The sequence below is a fragment of the Glycine max genome, chromosome 9 (genome assembly GCF_000004515.6).
Source record: "Glycine max cultivar Williams 82 chromosome 9, Glycine_max_v4.0, whole genome shotgun sequence".
NCBI lineage: Eukaryota > Viridiplantae > Streptophyta > Magnoliopsida > Fabales > Fabaceae > Glycine > Glycine max.
The window spans coordinates 19617608-19642623 of NC_038245.2; the positions used below are offsets into that span (position 1 = coordinate 19617608).

Genomic DNA, 25016 nt, shown 5'->3' on the forward strand with positions numbered 1-25016 from the left:
CAAAGTTAAAGTTAATGTAATTTGATCTCTCTCCTATATATATATATATATAATCTGTCCAATCACATTTCTTTAATTGACGTGTTATTTGGTGGTGGAATGGTGTTCTACATGTTTATTTACTTTTTCTCTCTTCTTTACTTTTTCAATTTTTCTTTCGGTTGGTTTGTACTTGTTAGTGGTTACTAAGCTTGTAAAGCAGGTTAGGCGCACGCCTAATTATTTTTAATTTTTATAAAGACAAATGTTATAAGAAGTGAGGCTGAATTATGATTTTAGAAGAAGAAAAATTAAAGCCTTTTTTTGAAAAAAAAAAGTTAACGTTTAAAGAAAAACTTTGTAAGAAAAATAATAAATTTTTACAAAAACTTGTTTAGACAATGAAAATAGATTTCGCAAAACATAAAGTATTTTCAAGATGAAATGAAATTCAAACCCCTATATTAATTTAAAGCAAAAGATAAATACAATAAAGACATATAAGATATAAAGAATTATACTAGTTTATCTTTACCACTAAGGCTATGTTTAAGTTTTGATTAATCACTAAGTTTCACTAACTTCTCACAAATACAAGTATTACGTCACAATCATTTCTCGCTCTACAAATCAAGATTTACCCTAAGTTTGTTACAACTCAGTATTCTTTGTCCAAAAAGTTTCTATTGACTCTATGCAAATCAAAAAGATTTGTTGATTGTTTACACAACGACTAACTCTTATTCGTCTTATAAATAGATATATAATTTCAACATTTAATCTTTTCTCTCAAAATGTTCAAAGTGTTTTTTCAAACTATACAAGAATTTATAAATAGTTTTTTACACAAAGAATTTGAATGCTAGCACGTAGTTATGACCATTTCTCCAAAACTTTTGGTATTTATAGACTTTCATTTTCAAGAATATGTTGTCTCTCATTTGATAGATTTCTTCACTTAAGCAGCTTGCCTCTAATACTTGTGGCGGTTGGAGCACGTCCTTGTTCATTCAAGAAATCCACTTTGATTGACTTTCGCGTTGATAACTTCGACAGAGAATCTCTTCCCTCGAGTTAAGTTTGTCTTAATCAGAGTGCACTTCTTGATGTTGTTTGACACTTTCAAAACTTGAAATGTTAATATATTTTAGTGTGATAGATTTTAACTTAAAAATGAAGTCAATATTTTTCTTCTAATTTATACTTTTTTTTTTTACTTTTTTCAAAAATATTTTTTATTATAGTTTTTCTTCAAATTTTGGGTTTGGTGACTAGTCCGTTTATCTATAGGCCTTTGCTGTTCGGGCAAGGACCTTGAAAAAAATCTATTTATTTCATGCATCAAACTTATTTGTCTAGTCTAAAAAATGAGTTTTGGACCTTAAATAGGTTAGACTGGTCCATATGCTCACTCCTATAATTTATAAACAACAACCCGATTGGATTCTAATTTGTAATTGTAGAAAATATATTGTAGTCATTTTACTTAATTAAAGCTTTTCTTTCACTTGGGAAACTTAGGATGTGTATGGTTTGCATTTTCATTTCTTGTTTTTGAAAATTGTTTTCATTTTCAAAAGATTAAAATTCTGAAAACATGGTTTGACTTATTGTTTTCTGCTTTCAAGAAATAAAAACATTGAAAATGCGTTTTCAAAAGGGAATGTATTTTTAGATTTGCTTAAAATTACATCCTTTGTCATCGCATTTTCATTGCAAAATGAGGTTTTGGTTTCAACTCAAAATAAGATTGTATTGTTTTCAGTTTTTAATTCGTTTAAGAAAATATTTTCACTAAAAATATTTTCAAAAATTCAACCAAATCTATTTCCATAACCATTGTCTATTTTATTGCTCGAGGACTCATTATTATTTCCTATGATCTTTTTTATTAATTATATACTAAAATGAAAAATTATAGTTTTCCAATGTAAGATTTCTAGGAAAATAAAAACTTTTCCGCCGCCAAACGTCCTTTTAAATAATTTGTAATCCTTCAGACATGTTTTACCTATATCCTGATCCTCTGGTATTTTTGTTTTGTTTTTTTTCTTTAAGGTTATTTTATTTAATAAAAAAATCAAAACAAATTTTCCTAAAAGATGATAAAAGTATTTTACCCCATAAAATATAAACTACACCTTTCACATTTGACCACCCCAAATTAATTATTGGCAAACATGTTACTAGATCCCACTTCCTACCAAAAACCAAAACGAAGCCCCACCACTCAGATCTTTTCTGTCTCCACTTTCCATTTGTGCCGCCAGTCCGCCACCACATTTTTTCTCGTCTGCAAAATACACTGTCAGAAAAATAGCAGCAAAGAAAATTTAAAAAAAACACCATTTTGTTTAAGTAGATTCTTCCCTTCCTCCCTTCTAATCCAAAACTTCTGACGTTGACTTCTTACCACCCTTTGCTGACCCAACCTTAAGCCAATGTCAATGCCGTTTTGCTTTCGATCACCGCCCATCCCTTCCAACCCAAGACAAAAAATTAAACCCACCATTCCCAAAAGCACTTTTTCTTACCCCTTTTTAATTCCCCAAAAGCACTTTTTTTCTCTCTCCGTGTCTCGTTCTAATTGATGCATGTATAGGTGAATGAATGCGCTATTTTTTCTTCTCCACTCTCACACTCTGAACTCTTAAAAAAAGCACTTTCCCTATTTTATTTCCCTTTCGGATCTGTCTCTGATTCTCCGTCTCCTCACAATGCGCCTCTGATTTATAATTTTCTCTTCTCTCAGGTCAGAACTTCTATTCTCCCTCTCTCTCAAATTCCGCGAAATCGTGTCTTCGAATTTTCTGCTCTTCTTCTTCTGTTAACTTTAGCTTCGCAGATTAAAGTAATTCACCTCGTTTTTTCTTCAGCATTTCTTCGTTTTCTGTTTTCCCTACAAATTCACATGAAATTAGCGTTTTCGCTTTGTTAACGAGTTTTTTTTCTTCGAAATTTCTGCTTCTTCTTCTTCTTCTTTTGCTAACTGTAACTGAACAGATTAAAGAAATTCACCTCGTTTTTCTCTTCAACATTTCTTCGTTTTCTGTTTTCCCCTACAAATTATCATGAAATTAGTTTTTTCTCTCAGTTAACGTGTTTTTCTTTTCGAAATTTCCGCTTCTTCTGCTAATACTAACTGAACAGATTAAAGTAATTCACCTCGTCTTTTCTTCAACATTTCTTCGCTTTCTGTTTTCCCCCTACAAATTAACATGAAATTAGCGTTTTCGCTCAGTTAACGTATTTTTTTCTTCGAAATTTCCGCTTCTTTTGATTATTGTAACTGAACAGATTAAAGTAGTTCACCTCGTTTTTTGTTCAACATTTCTTTGTTTTCTGTTTTCCCAACAAATTCACATGAACTTAGCATTTTCGCTTAGTTAACGTGTTTTTTATTTTTGTTTTTGTTTTCAATGTTTGTGGCTTAGATGGTTTGGCGATGGCATCGAAACGAAGCGCGAAGTCGAAAGGATTAGGGTTGAGCGGTTCCAAAGCTGCAAATTCTCCATCATCCTCAACGACGTCGTCTTCGAAGCTGTTTCTAGAAACTTCCGTCGACGGTATGAGCTCGCCGGCGTCTTCTTCCGCTCGGAGCAAGACGCCGTGTTCGTTTTCCGAGAGCGTGCCGTTGGACGCGAAGGAAAATGTGGCCGTGACGGTGCGGTTTCGGCCTCTGAAGTAAGTGTCGCGTCTCTGAACGTCGTCGTTTTGAGTTTGATGGCTGTTAATTTGACTGAGGTTTGTGTGTGGAATTGGCAGTCCCAGGGAAATTCGTCAGGGAGAGGAGATAGCGTGGTATGCGGATTGAGAGACCGTGGTGCGGAACGAGTATAACTCGTCCCTAGCGTATGCTTATGGTATGTATATGCAAATTTGATGTTTATGAATGGGGTTTTTGTCGTTTACTTTTGTTTGATTGGTATGGACTGTGTAATTAAAATATATATGTTAGGAATTTGCGAGTATAGTTCTTTGGAGTTTGAATGTGCATTGTACACTTGTACAGCATTAGGTATTGAACTTCTCTTCGAATTATTTTTGAGAAAGGACAAACCATACATGCAGTTAGTTCTTTAGGAGTTTTTGGTGCTATTATCCTTTCAGAATTTGGAGTTTCACCTTGTTAATCTGAATATTAAAAAATTTGCGTTAAATGTGAACATAGATGATGATTATGTGAAACTCTAATTATGATTGGACAATAGCACCAACAGTATCTAAAGAACTATACCAAATTTTTGCCCTTTTGAGAATAGAAGCTTGTGAAGGTGATAGATGAAATAAATGGCGAGATTATTGTTATCATATTGATTTAATTGATGAAACCAAAGCCAGAAGTATTAGTATCTTTTTTTGGATAAGAAGAATAAACTTTTATTAGAAGAAAGGAAGGAATAAGAGGAGAGGGAGGATAGGAATCATTATAAGGCATAAGTTAATAGGTAAGTTAGACATTAAACAAAAAACAAAGCAACTAATAATGCGAAATAACTCTTTAATTCCTTTGGAAATCTATGATGGGGACTCCTCTGAAGAATCTGTGTACTGAAGACCCAAGAAAGGTTAAGCATTAAAATTCTGAGCTTTGCTTATGAACTAAAGGTACCAAAATAAAGTTAGCATAGGACATTGCCTTATAACTTTTCCGTCCTTACTACTGCTGAAACCTCTGAAATTAATGATTGGGAAATGATCAAGTTTTTAGGAGTGAGGACACATCACATGCTCAATTATCAGCATATACTCCAAAGCAAGGCTCCAAATTTAGCATGCTGTTGGACAATGTAGTAAATATTTTCCACCTTTTTTGAATTAAAACAACAAATCAGACACATACCAAGTGAGAGGGCCTTGTTTGACATATGAGTCTGCAGCATACCTGTAGTATTTATCCTGTTGAGTACTGGCCAAATAAAGGACTTGACCTAAGAAGGAGTTTTGGATTTCCAAATGGTTTCTCGAAAGATATTTTTCTAGGTTTTGAGAATGGGGTGATATTGGTTGAAGGATCTAGAAGTAAACTAAAAAAGGACTCCAATTCCAAAACATCCTGCTGTATCCTAGATAAATGCACTTCCAAGAAATGGAGACTTGAGTACTCTGAATTGCTATGATATGGTGATGATGCAACCAAGCAATACTGAAGAGGCAAGGAAAAGCATCAGAAAGAAATATACCCTAACTCTCGGTTCTTCCAAAAATCAATTGCGGTTTCACTGTTGCCTACCGTTTTCAACATTATTTTTTTACTAATTTTGGAAAATAAGAAAGAAAGAGAAAACAAAGTAGCATTTTTCTAATTATCAACAACAACAACAACAACAACAACGCCTTATCCCACTAGGTGGGGTCGGCTACATGGATCAACTTCCGCCATAATGTTCTATCAAGTACCATACTTCTATCCAAATCATTAAGTTCGAGATCCTTTTTGATAACCTCTCTTATAGTCTTTTTAGGTCTTCCTCTGTCTCGAATTGTTTGCCTTCTCTCCATCTGGTCTACTCTCCTCACTACAGAGTCTACCGGTCTTCTCTCTACATGCCCAAACCACCTAAGTCTATTTTTCACCATCTTCTCTACAATAGGCGCTACTCCAACCCTCTCTCTAATAGCTTCGTTTCTAATTTTATCCTGTCGAGTCTTACCACACATCCATCACAACATCCTCATCTCCGCTACACCTACTTTATTCTCATGTTGGCTCTTGACCGCCCAACATTCTGTACCGTACAAAATCGCCGGTCTTACCGCAGTCCGATAAAACTTTTCCTTTAGCTTGATCGGTACCTTTGCATCACATAACACCCCCGATGCTTTTCTCCATTTCATCCATCCTGCTTGAATGCGATGATTCACATCCCCTTCAATTTCTCCATCATCCTGTATTACAGACCCAAGATATTTAAACCGTGTGACTTGAGGGATAATATGGTCTCCTATTTTCACCTCTGAGTTAGAAACCCTCCTTCTTTTGTTGAACTTACATTCCATATACTCCGATTTGCTTCTGCTTAGGCGAAAACCATGTGTTTTTAGAGCTCGTCTCCAAGTTTCCAACCTCTCATTCAACTCCTCCCTCGACTCTCCAAGGAGGACTATGTCATCTGCAAAAAGCATGCATCTCGGCGCTATCTCTTGGATTTATTCCGTGAGGACATCCAGAATTAAGGTAAAAAGGTAGGGGCTAAGGGTTGACCCTTGATGCAAACCAATTGTGATGGGAAAATCGTCTGACTCTCCACCCTGTGTCCTAACACTAGTCGATACCCTATCATACATATCTTGGATAGCTCTAATATATGCAACCCTAACCCCTTTCTTCTCTAGAGCTTTCCACAAAATCTTTCTAGGCACTCTATCATACGCTTTCTCCAAGTCAATAAAAATCAAGTGCAGGTCTTGTTGGTCCATGCGATATTGCTCCATCACCCGCCGTAATAAATAGATCGCTTCCATGGTCGACCTTCCCGGCATGAAACCAAATTGATTCTCAGTAACTTGAGTCTCCTTTCTTAATCTCCGTTCGATCACTCTTTCCCATAATTTCATGGTATGACTCATGAGCTTGATTCCCCTATAATTTGCACAAATTTTGTATATCCCCCTTGTTCTTATAGATTGGCACTAACGTGCTTCTCCTCCATTCCTCCGGCATGCGTTTTGACCTCATAATTTCATTAAAGAGTTTGGTGAGCCACTCAAGACCTTTATCTCGAAGAGTTTTCCACACTTCAATAGGTATGTTGTCTGGCCCCACCGCCTTACCGTTACTCATTCTTTTCAACGCTTCCTTTACTTCCTGTTTCTGAATCCGATGATAGTACTTATAGTTCCGATCCTCTTCTCTTGTGTCTAGACTGCTAGAGTCATATCCATATCCATCATTAAATAAGTTGTGGAAATACGCCTTCCACCTTTCCTTGATATCTTTTTCATGCACTAAGACTTTGCCTTCTTCATCCTTAACACACTTTACTTGATCCAAATCTCTAGTCTTCCTCTCTCTACCCTTAGCAAGCCTATATATAGATCTTTCTCCGTCCCTGGTTCCTAGAGCTTGGTATAGTCCGTTAAAAGCTTGGGCTCTTGCCTCACTCACCGCCTTTTTGGTTTCATTTCTAGCTATCTTATACTTATCCCAAGTTTCAGAATTTCTACACCTAGACCACTCCTTGAAACACTCCTTTTTTACTCTAACTTTGCTCTGAACACTTTCATTCCACCACCACGATTCTTTACCCCTAGGTCCAAAACCTCTAGATTCACCCAACGTCTCTTTAGCCACTTTAATAATCTCTTGGGACATCTTGTTCCACATATCATTTGCACTTCCTTGTGATTGTCCACACCATCCCTCCCATATCTTTTGTTGGAAGATTCCTTGTTTCTCACCCTTCAAGTGCCACCATTTGATCCTTGGTGCTACCATAGGACTTCTTCTCTTTGCCCTCTCTCTAATTCTTACATCCATGACCAAAACTCTATGTTGGGTAGTCAAGCTCTCTCCCGGGATAACTTTACAGTTCAAGCAATACTTCCTATCAGACTTCCTGATAAGGAAGAAATCTATCTGAGAACATGTCCCTCCACTTTTGTAAGTGATAAGATGTTCCGCTCTTTTCTTAAACCATGTATTGGCTATAGAAAGATCCAAAGCCTCCGAAAACTCCAAGATGGATTTACCCTCCCCATTCATCTCCCCTAGGCCAAAACCCCCATGCACCCCCTCAAAACCTCTAGCCACGCTACCTACATGTCCATTGAGATCCCCTCCTAGGAAAACTTTCTCTCCTTGGGGTATATCCTGAAGTACCCCTTCTAGATCCTCCCAAAATTTTACCTTAAAGTGTTCTGCTAACCCAACCTGAGGTGCGTACCCACTAATACCATTAAAGGTGTCCTGTCCCACTACCACTTTTAAGGCTATGATACGATCTCCTACTCTTCTTACATCCACGACATCCTTCTTCCACTCCTTGTCCACAATAATCCCTACCCCATTTCTTAATCTGATTTTTCCCGTATACCACAGCTTAAATTCCGAGCTGTCTAATTCTTTCGCTTTTTCACCTGTCCACTTAGTTTCTTGTAGGCACATAAAATTGATCTTCCTCCTCACCATAACATCCACTATTTCCATAGATTTTCCAGTAAGTGTGCCTATATTCCATGTGCCAAAGCGAATCCTCCTGTCATGAACTAGCTTCTTTACCCACACTCGTTCACGAAAATGTGGGAACCCTTGCTTACTTTTCACTACATCCGGGCGGCGATGCAGCGGCCCTTGCTCTTTTGACACTGTACTCGAGCCATACAGCGTGTTGCTTCCGGGCAACGACCTAGCATTCACATTATTACGTAATTGATCCATGTCATAGAGATTCGACAAAGTTTTACGTTGACCGTCGAAAGCCTAACACAACCCTCTCCTTTTATCCGGGCTTGGGACCGGCTAAGAATAGCAAAGCCAACCTAGGCAGGATTAGTCGGGATTTATGTGAATAGGGAAAAAATGAGAGGTAGGCAACCAATTGGGTAGTTTTCAGTGGCTCTTGCAAATGGGCAGAAAAGTTTTTTTTTTTCTATAATTTCTTACTTCCTAGCTCTCTATCTTCTGCATTTTCCCTTTGTAACCAGAACACTGTTCTCTGGAATTTTCCCTATTAATTCCTTAGTATATTCAGTTCCTATCACTTTATTTGGAAGTTTTCTTTGGGAAATTAATTATGCATTTTAAAATACTAAGTATATTGATGGACAATTTTCAATATGATATTCTCACGAAGTATCTGCACACAGCATTTATCATGCTCATGGATGGATGGTTAGTAACTCCTAAATAAACCTGCTTAGCTTGTCCTCTTGATGTTCATGGGAATTTGATTTATATACAGCACTATTTGGTGCCCCACTGCTGAGTTATGTTATTTAATATACTGCTTTCACTATTGTCTATATTTTAATTTGATAACAGAGCATAGACATGTTGGGTCCACAAATTTCAACCTACTCAGCAGCAGGAGCCATACAATATTTTCCCTGGTGAGTTTACAAGGCCTTAAAGGAACAGTAATATTTTTTTTATATATTCTTTTATTATGTCCTAACTATATTGATGTGTATACTAAATTCTGTTTGTGCTCACATCTTGACACATACTTATGTGCAGTTATATGTGATAAGCATGTAGCACATCCTAACTATATTGATGTGTATATCATATGCTTAGAAGGATTTGTTTTTTGTGCCAAGAGTAATTTGTTTATGATGTGATGTAATTGCATTTTTTTCCCTAACTTTTGGCTATCTTGTGATAGACTATAGAGAGTAGTCCATGTGGTGAAAATAATGAAGGAGAAGCAATAACACTGTCTCAACTGGTAATTATTGAATTGTGTTTTAGAATTTTTTTCCACTTCCTTTTCTTTGCACATGTGATTTATTCCAAGATTTAACTTTGCTAATGATTTTATTATTCATGCTTTACATTTTTCTATTGTTGCATTTTTTTAAAAAAAATATTTTACTTATATTTGCAGAACCTCATCGATCTGGCAGGTTCTGAGAGCTCAAGGGCTGAAACAACTGGCATGAGAAGGAGAGAAGGATCTTACATCAATAAGAGTCTTCTAACTCTTGGAACTGTGAGATCTTAAACTTTGTTAGCTCTTCCTATCAGAGTATTTTTTTATTTGTGATATGTGTCTTTTCACCAACCTTTGCATGATGTTCTGTACTAGTTGGATTTATTTCTTTTTGGTTGTCTAGTTATTTATTTATCATTGTCAATCAGACTGGATGGACTAGCCTGGACTGGACTAAAATTGTGATGCATTTATCTCTTTTGCTGAATTCCTCAATTCAAAACTATATCATTTGCAAAAAGCATGCAATTAAGGATAATCTTTTTGAGTGCCCTTGGTATCCAATACTAGGTTAAACAAGTAAGGACTCAAGGCTGAGCCCTAACGTAATCCTATCCTTATAGGAAAATCTATAGTCTTGCCTCTTGGATTTCCTACATTAGTAGTTATCCCATGATACATATATCTTGTATTAATCTAGATATAAGATACACGAACAGCTTTCTTTTTCCAAAGTCTTCTACAGCATTTCTCTTGGAACCCGATCATATGCTTTTTCCATGTCAATCAAAATCATATGTAGGCCTTGTTCTTTGCGTCAATACCTTTCCATCCACCCTTGTAAAAACCTATATTATAATTACTGTAGTCTCTGAAACAGTCTATCTCTTTCTCTCTTAGTAAGGGTAGTTATCTTTCTGTTATAACTGTGCTCTGTCAGCACAGCTAATAACTTGCTCCAGACTCCTCTGAGTCTTCTATTATGTATATAATTATGAGCTATCTCATACCAAATGTGTAATTAATGAATACATTTTTGTATTCAGAATTTATCTCTGTTTTTCAATTTCTCTTTCTCTCAGATTCTGATAATAACAGATGAAGACTGTATCCATCCCTAGGCCTAGAATTAGACCTGTTTAATTTTATTCCTTAGTCAATTATCACTAGCCACAAATAATGGATTTGACATTTACTTCTATTCCTTTTCTTGCTTTGGGTTATTGTGTATATAGCTCTCCAGTTGATCTGTTATTCAAATGAATGAAGTTTCTATTTTCCAAATTCTGAGTCTGACATGTTCATACATCCTCCTTTCTTTCTTTTACCATTGATCTTGTTACCTTCACACTCTTCCTTTTTCTATATTCTTCTAGGGCTTGGACCTTCTCTTTCTTAGATAAGTTTACTCTGTACATGTTTGTCATCCAATGGTTATATACATGCATATTGTTTACCTGAATGTGTGGAGTTCTTTGTAGCTTTTTGAAATGTGATTATTTTTGTTGCACAGGTTATTTCAAAATTGACTGAAGGAAAAGCTAGTCACATACCTTATAGGGACTCCAAATTGACTAGATTACTTCAGTCTTCTCTCAGTGGTCATGGACGTATATCTGTAAGGCTTACTTGTGTATAGATTTTCAGAAATGCGATTACATTCATTTCTTTATTAAAAATTAATTTTATTATACTGATCTTTGTGGCAAAAAGTTGAAACATAACTTGGAAATTCTGATAGTTTGTTTTCATTTAAAATACAGCTCATTTGCACAGTAACACCTTCATCTAGTAATGCTGAAGAGACACACAATACGTTGAAGTTTGCCCACCGGGCAAAGCACATTGAAATACAAGCAGCCCAGAACACAGTATGTTGAAGTTTTATTTTTTTTAGATTTTTATTTAATTTCTATACAACATCCCTCCCCCATACCTTCGCATAATGAAGAGCCTCCGGGCAATGGGGTACGAAGTTTTTATTTAATTTCTATACAACCTGCACAGATCAGAGTACAAAATACAACTGCTGCTCCTAATTAGGGAATTACTAGCATGTTCCCCTTGTACACAATGCAAAGTACAACATATACTCTTTATTCAATCAGCCTACTAAGCAAACACTCACACACACGCAACACACTCCACTTGTAACCCTGTTGTGTTACCTCCCCTCTTGGTGGTCAATCTTTGATTTAAAGCCAACCTTAAGATGATATTATTCTTGAGAAAAAGGAAAATAATTTCATCAAGTTTCTGTCATGTAGCATATTGAAATTTTACTTGTAGGGCATCCCTAATAGTGGATAATTGAAAATTACCTGTATTACCTACTGTCCAGTGCTCATGGCTCCAGAGAACTTTATCCCTTCTAGACCTGTCTAGCTGCATCATGGAATGCTTTTTAAATTGGTAGCAAGTAATTTGAATGTGAAGAATTTATATGGGAAGGTATTTTTGAAGATTTTCTTTGTTAGTGGTTGGATGGAGTGTCTAGTTGGAATGAGATGCGATAAATTCAGTATGCAAATCATTTCATGCAGTCTAGGAAGAGCATGTTCTTGACTTAACTTTGTTAACCTGCCTCTGGCGTTTCTTGAGCAATTATACCCTGTAAATATTAAAATGGTTAGAAATCGCTTTTATTTGATTTTTCCATTTTAATGAAATCCTTCTAATTGGAAAGATCTCATCAAGTAATCTTGTAGCATCTGTGCTCACTTATTAATTAGTTTACATGCTAAATTGAACCTACAGATTATTGATGAAAAGTCACTTATCAAGAAATACCAACATGAGATTCAGTTCTTAAAGGAAGAATTGGAACAAATGAGGCAGGGTATTGTCTCAGTTCAGTCAAAAGAAACTGTTGAAGTTGACTTTGTGCTTCTAAAACAAAAGGTAGATAATGTTATATTATAAGATTTATATCAGACTTCTTTTTTGGGTATCTTTTGTCAGCTTAGAAATGGTTTTCAAAATTTGAATTTTCTATAAATGTTTTTCTAGGCATTGAGTATAAAGGCAATATAGGTAATTATTTTTCAATTGTTTTGCCTCTACACTATATTATGTGTGGAGTGGGAAATGAGTGTAATTAATTATGTTTTGAAGTAAATTTCCTGCACATTGAGTTCATTGTTATCCGAAGAAATTCAACATTCTGAATTTAAATGGTTATCAATTGTTTTGTGTGATATTTAAAGCTAGAAGATGGTCAAGTCAAGTTGCAATCAAGATTGGAAGAAGAAGAAGAAGCTAAAGCTGCTTTATTAGGAAGAATTCAACGGTTGACTAAATTAATTTTGGTCTCCACTAAAGCGCCACACACAACTAGATTTTCTAACCGTCCTGGTCCTCGTAGAAGACATTCCTTTGGGGAAGAAGAGGTATTTTTCTTTCTACTATCAATTTTTTTCTTCTCTAATATCAAGAAATTTAAATTTCTGTTTTACATATTAATGTCTCAAGATGACAATACTCTGCTTAATTCATTCCTTGTATATGCATTTTTCTAATTATCAATTTTGTTTACAGTTGGCATACCTTCCCTACAAAAGGAGGGATTTAATCTCAGATGACGAAAACACTGATCTGCATGTTAATTTAGAGGGAAATGCTGAAACAGCTGATGATTCTTTTAAGGAAGAGAAAAAGAGAAAGAAACACGGGTTACTAAATTGGTTGAAGATATGGGTAAGATGTCCATTGATTCCTGTATAAAGTTAAATATATAGATATGTTATATAAAGACTAAATAAAGAAAAAATATATAAAAAATCTTAATCTATTATGAATCTCTTCTAAAAATTTGGTTAATTTTCTAACACTCCGTCTCAAGCTAAAGCTTAGTAATCTTTAAGCTTGTCAGTTGTGACAAATTAACACTCTTAAAAGAAAAATAACAAAATATAAAGCGGGCTTCATAAAATTTGGCTGAAAAATTAACTCACTAATATTGGAGTCTGATATATGAGTATTGCTAGAAAGATATTGTAGCCGGGTTTCTGGATTGATAATTTTTCCTCCTTATTTGTCTCCTATAAATGCTTGTTGAGAAGTTTATCTAAGCTGGACCTAAATTAATAATCTACTATATGGTGAGTCAAAATACTATCCCAGTAGTCCTATTTGTAGCATGTTTTTGTCAGCTGAGTTCAACTTGCATTTTTTTTCTTTTCATGATTTGACTCAACATTTCTTTTGTTACAATCTGAAGTGCTTTGAACATCTGATATTTCTCAAGTGGTATGATGGATTTTTTATATTGGGGTATTCTTCTCATGTTAAAGTTCTGTTTCTTCAAGTTTTTGTGTTTCACTATTATTTCTTTTTAATCAGAAACGAGATACTCGGTTAAGTGCCTTGTCAGGCACCAGTGAAAAATCATGTGGAGCAAAATCTGTTAGCACACCTTCTACTCCTCAAGCAGAAACTGGTAATAACGCGGAGTCCAGACATTTCCATTCTCTACCTGCACAAAGCTCTCCATCAGCAGATCTTGTATCAGTGGCAAGAGAGGTTAAAGAAATTTATGAGGATAGTTTATTGGGACAAGAGACACCTTTGGTATGTTATTGACTGCTTTTTTTTTCTTACTGCAGCTTTTGAGAAAAGTGCCGTTTTGTATGGCATATATGATTTTGTTTATTTTGGGAAAATAATTGCTTAGAGCTTTTCATTATAATCTGCTTTGGCAAAAAATTAATTAATACTAACACAAATCTAGCATCTGAAAAATCTCATATTAGTGATTTTGCCAAAACCCAATTAAGCAATTTATGTCAAAAGTCATTTTTATGCTTTTCGAAGTCACCATAACAAATCTCAGTTCTGGTAGCGATGCATATATTTTAAATATCCAAATTTTTACTTAAGAGTAAAAATTTGTGCATAAAATGTCCTTGTATAACGAGGAAAGAAAATTTTGAAGCAAAGTATTTTTTTATTCCTGAGTGATGAGTACTGTCAAACATTGTCTATATGGTTTGTGGCCAAATTCTAGTATTGTAATATTTTTTTATCTGTTGATCTTTGTTTCATTTTATTTGTGGGAACCTATATCTTTTTATTTAATCTTAAATGCTGAAATATGTATATGGAGTTCTTGCTTGAGATGTGATGATGAGTTGACGAGTGTATATGTTATGGACATCTATATTTTTGTCTTTCTATATGCCAATTTTTTTTCTTAATTTTCTAGGTAAGTGTTAAATCAATTGATGAGATTGATCTTTTGAGGGAGCAACAAGAGATTCTATCAGGAGAAGTTGCTCTTCATTCAAGTGCTTTGAAGAGATTGTCTCAGGAAGCTGCAAGAAATCCTCAGAAGGATCAGATTCATGTAGGTTACTATCTCAAAATAGATGTTTGTCTGTGTGATTAGTATGATTACTTTGACTATCATGGCAGTATATCTGAGAGTTTGCATATTTTGTGGTTAACTCATACCAAGGTGGAGATGGAAAGGTTGAAAGATGAAATTAAGGCTAAGAAGGAGCAAATAGATTTGCTGGAAAGGAAAATTGCTGATTCTTTCATTGTGAAGAATAAGTTGGATGAATCAGGAGTATCACTAGTATGTTCATTAGACGTCATCGTTCCTTTGTTTCACTTGGTTCTTCTCCCATTTAATGCTGATTGTTTTGTGCTGCAGAGTCTCACCGAACTGATGACACAGTTAAATGAAAAATCCTTTGAACTGGAGGTGAACATTACATACATCTTGCTATATTATCCTACCAATTATTGCATTAAAAAAAGTCTGTAATTGAAATTCAAGCATTCAACACTCAATATCTCTTTTGTGGAGCTTATGATAGTTTAAATTCGTTTTTGGTTCGTAAACAGAGTTGGTGTGGTACTTTGTAATCTGAACCAAAAGTAGATAGCAATTTAGTTTTTTGTTATAATTGATTTTCTGTTAAGAAAACCTATGCTCTGATCATACAAGACTGTGATGCTCTTATTACATTATTAGCAAACTTACACGATGAACATATGCCTTGCTGTGGATTGTTTTCTGAAGAGTCTCGTGTCACCTAACTGTTTGCTAATTCAGGTCAAAACAGCAGATAACCATATAATTCAACAACAGCTTAGTCAGAAGGTGCAAATTCTTAAATTACTTCCTTCTATTATTTTTTTCATCTTATTATTAGTTAAACGAGTACTTTGGCATTCTCAGATCCATGAATGTGAAAGCCTTCAAGAAACAATTGGCTCTCTGAAACATCAGCTGGCAGATGCATTAGAGTTGAGAAACTTAAGTCCTCAACCTTTCTCTGTAACCAAAGACTACCATGGTGAACCTCACCATGACAAGGAAAGTGCCATGATAACCAATACCAATGAAAAGATTCTTTTGCAAGAGCAGGTATTTTATTTATTCATTCATTGTGGGATCTACATTGAGTGGTGCTATTATGATTTAAACAGGCTAATCCCATGTGATTTCTCTTAAATTTTTCATTTCACCCTAGGAGTGGTGATTAGTGCTACTTTTTATAGTAGTAGTTATACTTATACCAGGTCTTGGAATTTCACATTAATCCAAAACCATCTCATTCCATAAACATCTTAAAACTAGCATATTTTTTTCTTTAAATTGAAATATTAGCCATTTAATCAGGACCTAATCTTGTTTGAGTTTTCTAAAATTTGCCATGCAAGATCTGCGTTTGGTAGTTTCTATGTCATTTGTTGTTTTTATTTCTTCCCCTTTTCCTCTTTCCATTTCTGATAATGAAATTCATCCTGACCGTTTAGTCATCTTTGGACCACTATACGTACCAAATTAATTCCTTGTGTATGAATCATGCGATGCCAAATGAATTTTAAAATCCAAGAGCAAGCTAAAAGCTCCCATCTTGTTTCAATTTATTTACTTCTAACTTCTTTACACTCAAGGAGAAGAAAACACAATTAGACAGATAAGAACTCTATTAACTGAATTGCTCGTACTTGCCTTTTAGTGCTGCATTGTTGTATATTATCATCATCAAATGACATTTACATTTAGTATTTTCTATATATTTAAGCTATTATGCCTATTGTTCCCTACAATTAGGCAGGCGAGATAGAAGGGATGAATCAAAAGTTGGCGGAACTAACAGAATCAAAAGAACAGCTAGAACTTTTGAATCAGAAACTGGCAGAAGAGAGTTCATATGCTAAAGGGCTAGCTTCAGCTGCTGCAGTGGAGCTTAAGGCATTGTCAGAAGAAGTTTCCAAACTCATGAACCAGAATGAGAGATTATCGGCTGAGCTGGCAGCATCGAAGAATTCTCCTGCCCAATGTAGAAATAGTGGACCTGGAACAGTCCGAAATGGACGAAGAGAAAGTCATGTTAGACGAAATGATCAAGGTGGGTCTAACTCTGATATCAAGAGAGAACTTGCCTTGAGTAAAGAAAGGGAGCTTTCATATGAATCTGCTCTTTTAGATTGGGATCATAGAGAAGCCGAGCTTCAAAGGAAGATTGAAGAATCAAAGCAAAGAGAAACATACCTAGAAAATGAACTTGCCAACATGTGGGTTCTTGTAGCAAAGCTAAAAAAGTCACAGGGAGCTGACACTGATGTTTGACATTTGATATGATATTGTATTGTATTGGGGAATTTAAGTCAATCCATTACGACAATTAGATTTCAGTGGGAAGGATTTGAGCGAGAGGTGTGCAATGGTTGTTAACAGGAAAGTGTGGTTGTTAGCAGGAAAGTGTGCATTTTTGTATTTGATCCATAGAAAGGGTATCCAGTAACCCAGTTTGTGTATACAAATGATGTTTGCTTCCCCCTAGATACCTTTCACTTATTTCCCCCTCTAAATACCATAGTTAACACAAATCACATAAGAACGAAAATGCTAAAGCCTACGAACCATTCATATACATAATGAAACTGGAAACAGAAAAAGAAGTGGAGTATGCTTTTGTTTTGTGAAGCTTCTTATATATAGGGCTGCATTTTCATTATAACTTTCGAAAAATCTTTAGATTCAAACTTGAGTTAATGTTATTTAACACTTAAACAAGATTTTTCAAAGAGATTCTAATTTCAGAATCAACATTAGTGTTTAAACCAGAAATACTAGATTATGATAACTTCATATTCATATTCTGAGTCTATATATGTAATTATATATATAACAGGTGTGGGTCTAAGTGAGGTGTGTGGTATATATAGTATATATGCTTGCATTTATACCCGCAATATAAGCATGCTTTAAAGGAATCCTTTCTTCGTTGGGTTTATTAGTTTTTGTTTTGTTTTGAAAATATTGATGTTTTTTAAGTCATATAATTCATCTCCTCATTTAATTTTTTCTTTACTACATTAAATAATAAATGTTATGTATATACACGTCATAATGCAATAGCTATAGATAAGAATGAGTATGAGTAATGTACTTAGACAGGCTAGCTACGCTTGTAGATTGTTATAAACTATTTAACTGTGTTTTAGGTGAAACAAAATCACCGACGGATCTAGAGATGGGTAAGAGGGGGTAGGGGTGGGGTGGTGGATTTTTTTTTTCTTTATAATTATTTAAATATATAAATTTTAATAAATAATCATTTAATAAATAACAACTTTCAAAGATGTGGATCCTCTCCAATTGGAAACAATTGGAGAGTCTCCAATTAATAAATTTTCAACCATTAGATTAAATTAGTGGGCCAAAATTTGGTCACGTTTTTAACTTATTTATTTATTTTAAAATAATAGAAACGTCTTTGATTCTACCCACGACAATATTGGAAGAACTTTTGAAAATTCTTATCACTAAAACGGTGGATGAGAGAGCAATTAACCTTTCAGTAACATCACCAAAGAGGTCGTGGATTTCACCAAAGAAGGAGGCATATGCGGCGAGACTTGCTCTGAGTTGTTGAGCCAACTCATCGAGTGAGCGATCCAACTCGGAGCATTGAGTCTAGAGCTCAATGGTGAAGGTGGGAGCCTTGGTGAGGGAGCGTTGTGTGTGGAGTCTGTGACGAGGAAGGAGAGCACAGAGGGATAGAGGTGAGAGGGTGGAGGCAGCATCTGGAGCCACTCCATTGTGAAAAATTAAATTTCAGAGGTTGTCAAAGTTTCTTCGCTGCCGTGTGGGGCTGTTCTCTGGTAAAACAAGTTTACGAAGAATGATTGCATGAGAAAGGTCAAGAATTAGAGACGTTTTGGAGAGGGGAAAGCTATATAGGAATAATACTGTTGTTTTAAAAAAAGTTGGGTTTAAGTCAAGCATAGGGTAGAACTTGCATGTGTAAGAGTCATAAGTAGCAGTGAAAAGTACTTGTATCTTTGATGAGTTAGTGGAAACTTAATATTTTGCCAAGAACTTGACGTAGTCTCGGCTTTGAGACGAACCAATATAATTTTTTGTGTGCCTCTTTCTATTGCTTTAACTAAGGATTTGAATTTGTTAATAAATCTTATATCTCTTTTTTTTACAAATAAAATTGTTTTTATCATCGTTCAATAAAGTTTGAATCAAAACTTCTCTAAGTGTTTTTAGGTTTATATACATCAGACGATAAACGTGTTTTTAATCTTAAAAAGAGATTCAAATATCTAAAAACAAAATTCAACCTCCCATTCTTGTGTTATTTGATTCTACACAAATATCATGAGAGTCCTAAAGGAATTTCATAGACATTGTGTTCTCCCTAGAGGTGCAAACTCATCCTTTAAAAATTTTATTGCTAAGTGTGATAACCCAAATATCTAAGCCAATTTAGACCTATATCATTGGTGGGTTATGTTTATACAATTTTGGCAAAGGTGCTTGCAAATAGATTAAAAAAAGTTATATGGAAGGCGATTGATCATTGTCAAAGTGCTTTTATTGGGGAGAGACAATTAATACAGTGTGTTGGTGGCTAATGAAGTTGTTGATGAGACAAAAAAGAAACAAGCAACCTTGCCTTATTTTTACAGTAGACTTTTGAGAAGGTGTATGATTCTGTTTCTTAGAAGTTCTTAATCTACATGCTTCATAGGTTGGCTTTCATGCTACTTGAATTAGTGGGACCAAAGGATGTGTTGAATCCTATTGCTCCTCGATGTTGGTGAATGATAGTCCTACAAATGAGTTTAAGTGCTTCTATTTGAGACAAGGGGACCCTTTGACACTATTTCTTTTCCAAGGGGTGGTTGAAGACTTGAGTGGTTTGATGAGAGAAAGTAAAGAAAAAGACTTCTTTAAGGGGTATAAGAGCATCTTTGTGGAAGAACCCATTTTGGGTTGTTGGATCACTTTTTATCGGTCCCATAATGTCTCATAAGATGCACTAACTTTTGTTATTTTTTGCTCAAGTGTTAGAGCCCAATTTGGGTCTTGGATTTTACTAGCACAAAAGAAAAAAAAACAGAACCTCTGGTCTCCTAAATGACATTGAAAATGATTTTTTTTAAAAAAGAGGAGTTCTTGGGAGTTCTTCCCTTAGAACCAAGGTTTTTAAAATCGAACCAGTCATTGAACCAATAATGGCATTGGTTCAAGGTTCAACCGTGGTTGACTGTAATTGAACTGGTAATAATTAAATAATATATTTTTTAATTTTAAGTATAATGTATTAATTCATATAAAAAATATAATATTACCTAAATTCCCTTCACTGTGCTAGCATGAAAAACTTTATTGTAAGATGTCTATCAATTGCACACCAAAACTAAAAATAATATAATACAATGCATTAATTTTTATATTACCTTTCTTGCATAACTTGAGAAAAGAATATTACTTTTTTTTTAATCTATTCTACCTGCCATATGATATGAACTTGTATAGGAAAATATATATAAGTTCTTGTATGTGTATGCTACTTTTTATGTGATAGGATAGTTACTTTTTAGCTTTTCAAATTTTGACAGTGTAAAACACTGCATATTACATAAAAACATGGAAGCCCTTTATAGAAAAGGATGAAAGCTGGTTCAAATCTCAAGTTAAAACATATATATAATGCAACTTTTCAGAACCGTTTAAAACCAGGCGAGAACCATTTTTTTAGGCTGGTTTATCAGTTCTTAATTTGATCGATTTATAGACAGGTCAACTATCAGGTTCTTCCGAATTGGTCATCCAATTGATTTCTAGTTTGGTCGGTCAAACCGACTGATCCAGTTTGATTTTAAAAACCTTGCTTACAACTCAACCTCTGGCACAGAGAACTCTTGAACAAGAACAATAGTAGATCCAGTGGACTCTCAAGAATCCCTATTAAAGATTCTCTAAGGTGGGTGATAGGGATTGTGACATTAGCATTTTGCAATATGCCGATGATACTATTTTCGTTAGAATTTTGCTAAAGAAGAAGAAGCCAAACATTTCATGACAAATTGGTCTGAAACACTATGTTTAAAGGACGCAAACATTAGTTGACAAATTGGTTCAAAATGGTGTGTTTTGAGGAGCCAACTCACTTTACCCCATGGAGGTGTCATGTCACTCACGTTTGTGTCACGTGCACATGAGGGTTAATGAAAACGGAGAATATTTGGCTGTCGGACCAATTTGTCACAACATTTATAAATTTGTAGACTTAATTGGTTATTTCCATCTTTGAGGGGTCAAACTACCAGCAAATCCATCTTTCAGTACCACATTAGTCATTTATCCTAAAAGAAATGATTTTAAAGGTCAAAATATGTTTTTTTTTGTTCGTATAAATATTAAAAAGTTTAGAATCCATCCTTGCAAAATTTTCGGTATATATTTTTTCCTCGCAAAATTGAAATGTGTTGTTTTTTGGTCTGGAGTTAGGCTTGGGTTATCCAAACCTACGTGTCAGCGGGTCAACAGTTTATCTGAAGCTTGCCACGTGTCAAGTTCTTGTTGGTTATCTTTTGGGTGCTCGGTGAACATAAGGTTGGTGTTATTTCTAGTGGCTTTTGGTCTTCAATTGATGTTGTTTTGACTTTAAACACATTCTCTGGTCAATGGTAGCTTACCCCATTTAGAATTTGAGTAATTCTTCACAAAGAGGCACTGTGAGAGACCCTGTGAGAAGGCACATCATCTGTTATTGGAGTACTTGTATGTGGTGGTGGTTGGAACTTGAAGTAGGTGGTGATTTGAACTCGAATGTGATTGTCTTCCCGAACAACAAGATAATTTTATTTAACTCTTTGACTTTTTCATTCTATTTGGGGCTGGGTTATTTGATTGTGTTGTTTGTGGTTAGGGTTCATTTGGGTTCAAAGTGGGTAATGTTTGGTTTCGTTTGGGTTCAAAGTGAGTTTGATTTGTGTTAATGGGTGTGTTGATGCGAATGCAAACCGGGTTATGTTTTTTGTAGGTTCGATTTGGGTTATGGTAGTTCGGGATTTGATATTTTCGAACTAAATTAGGGATTTTGGTCATTGTTAACTGATTTGTGTTTGTTTTTTCATCAAGTATGAGGTTTTTAGTTGCTATTCACTCCACGGGCTCGCAGGTTATGAACCCAACATTGAAATGGGAGGAAAAAGAGGAGAATGCCATTCATGACTTGGATATTGACACATGGTCATTTCTTGAAGTTGTTGACCTGATACACGATCTTGAGTATTTATTAATGGTGGGATTAAAATGTGGTGGAAAGGGGCTGGTGCTAATTAAGAAACCTTAAGAGATTTCTCCATTGATCAAGACATTATGGATTTGGCAAGGTATGCTTTAAGTCATATGTGTGAAGTTGATATTTATGTGGTATTTAGGGTAAGTGATTATGAAGAAGTTACTGGGGATAAAGTTACTAGGGGTGAACTTACGGGGGTAATGAGTTGTTCAATGACCAACAAATTGTAGAGTTTGACCATACAAGGGTTAGGGCTATGTGTAAGACAAAGGAGTGTCCATTCACAACATATGTATCTAGGGTTGGTGAGACCACTACTGTTCAATTGAAAACACTGGAATTAACCCACATATGTGCCAAAGTTTTTTACAATAAAAATGCCAATCCAAAATGGGTTGCAAAGGTGATACTTGACAAGTTCAGAACATCTGAAAGGTTCACATTGCCACAAATCATGCAGGAGATGAAATCCATTTATGTTGTGGGAATAACCAGATCTTGTGCAATTTTTACTAGGATAACACTGCATCAAATTGAAGGTGATGCAATTAAACTATAGACGTTGCTCAGATGCTAAAGGAGTGAACTCATATCCATAAATGCAAACAAAACCTTTAAGATTCATGTGAATAGACCTATTCCTACTTTGTCACCATGGTTTGGGTCTTTTTACATGTGTATGGATGCTTGCAAAAGAGGTTTTATAGATGGTTGCAAACCTTTTATTGGAGTAGATATGGTTGTCACCTTAAGACACAATACGGAGGGAAAATGCATGTAGTTATGGCCAGAGATGCTGATGACTAGTATTATCCTTTAGCATTTGGTGTTGTTGAGATTGAGAACAAAGAGAGTTAGAAATAGTTCTAAAATGAGTTGTTGGATGACATTGGAGATTCTAAAACTCACAAATGGGTTTTCATTTCTGACAGGAAAAATGTAATTAAGTTTATGATGTTATTATGTAATCTTATTATATAATTTGTATAATTCATGACAAACAAAATGCATTTTTTTTGTAGGACTTGTAAATGCATTTCATGAGATGGATGTTAGAATTGAACACAGATTCTATGTAAGGCATATGTATGCTAAAAAAATTGGAGAAGGAGCTCTGCTGAGGGACTTAGTGATGGTTGCTTCAAAAGCAACTTATTTGGAGGTATATCCAGAGAAAACAAATTAGATCAAAGAGATCAACAACAAGGCTTATGATTAGTTGGCGGAAGAATTTCCCAAAATGGCATGGTGTAAGCATGCATTTACTACTTACTCCAAGTGTGATGTTGTAATGGATAACTTGCGTGAGTCTTTTAATAATGTAATTCTACCTGCTAGAGATAAGCCAATAATAGCTATGCTAGACTGGATTAAAATTTATTTGATGACTAGATTTAATGTTATGAGGGAATGGTTGGAAAAAAAATCAAGGTAAGATAATGCCAAGACCTATGAAAAAGTTAGACCGAGATACTGAAAAAGCCAAAAATTGGTTTGTTGAATGTGTTGGAAACATGTTGTATGAGGACACGCACACACTATTTGCTAAAAAGTTCATTGTAAATCTAGCCTCTAGGACTTGTTCTTGTAATCTGTGGATATTGGTAGGCATTATACAACAAAACAGGAAGAAACTAGAAGACTATGTTCATGCCTACTACCATAGAGAGACCTATGCTAAGTGCGATAGTCACACAATATGAGTCCTATAAATGGTGAAGATAGATGGCCAAAGGATACTGCTGATCCAATTCTTCCACCTATCTAAACTAAGAAGAGAAATACCAAAAGAAATACTAGAGATGCAAAAAATATGGACACAACACTCGAACCTGCAAAGAGCGACTTGTGGCAGTTGGTGGATCTGAGGCACAAGCTATTGGATATGAAATTCCAACAGCAAGAAATAATGTTGCAAATGCTGAATCTAAGGTCGGAGGACTTGGATCTGCAATTCCAACAGGAAACAATGTTGCAACAACTATTGAATATGAAATTTCAATGCAAGAATCTCAAGTTGGGACATCCATCCCGAGTGGGAGTATGTTTAGAAAAAAGCAACCAAAACCGAAACAAAAGGTAAAAATTGCTACACTCTGTTCAACTTGTGTGGAATTTGTATTCTAAACATGTCTATTCATGCAGGCAAAGGAGAAGGCATGTTCTACCCTAAGCATGAAGGACATCAACAAAGAAAAGGATTTCCTTGCAAATTGTACTCTAGCACAATTGGTAACAAAGATTGTGAATCAAAATATGGTAAACCAAAATAAGATCTAAGAAGGCCAATGGAAGGAGGGGTCTATTTCTGGATTAACACATGTGAAAGGGAATCAAGTTGGGTGTTGATGTGTGGAGGACAATATTGGTGGGAGGTTTTTGGGTGTATTTGCTGACTGGGTGAGATTTTTTTTATTCAATTAAACAATGAGAATATTCTATGTAGTCTTTTTATGGAATCCAAAGTACCAAACATTGTCTATTATTGCTTTTTTTGACTAGACAATGGTTATAATATCATGTATTATTAAAGATTATCCTTATCAATATTAAACTTTGTTTTTTGTATTTTACATAAACTTTGTTATTTCATTCAATACACGAATAATGCTATTAAATTGCATTCAAAGTGAGTAGGTTAGGATTACCCAAGCTTAACTCTAGACAAAAAAATAACACATTTAATTTTTGTGAGGACGAAAAACATATAAAAAATTTTGCAGGGACAAATTCTTAACTTTTCGATATTTATAGGGACAAAAAACATATTTTAACCGATTTTAAGTATGGGGATTAATTGCTGCCTTAAATGCACTTCTTCTCTACCTCTTTAACTGCTTTCACATTAATATTATATGTTTAAGTCTCTAATATAATTAATTTTATTTCACTAAATATAAACGGTTAGGAAAGAAATTTTTTTGTGAATGTTCTAATTTTATTTTTTTCCTGAGTTGTCTATTAATAACCCAAAAAAACAATAATTTTTACTTAATGAGAAAACATTTATTATAAATAACATTAAATGTTATATTTTTATTATTTCTAGTTTTAAATGCTATTAAATGTTATTAATTGATATCATCAATGTTATTTT

General features: G+C 34.8%; 1 pseudogene; it reads left to right on the forward strand.

Moving 5' to 3' along the window:
- Positions 1–2178: 2178 nt before the first annotated feature.
- LOC100809256 (kinesin-like protein KIN-7K, chloroplastic) lies at positions 2179–17154 on the forward strand (annotated as a pseudogene).
- Positions 17155–25016: the final 7862 nt, after the last annotated feature.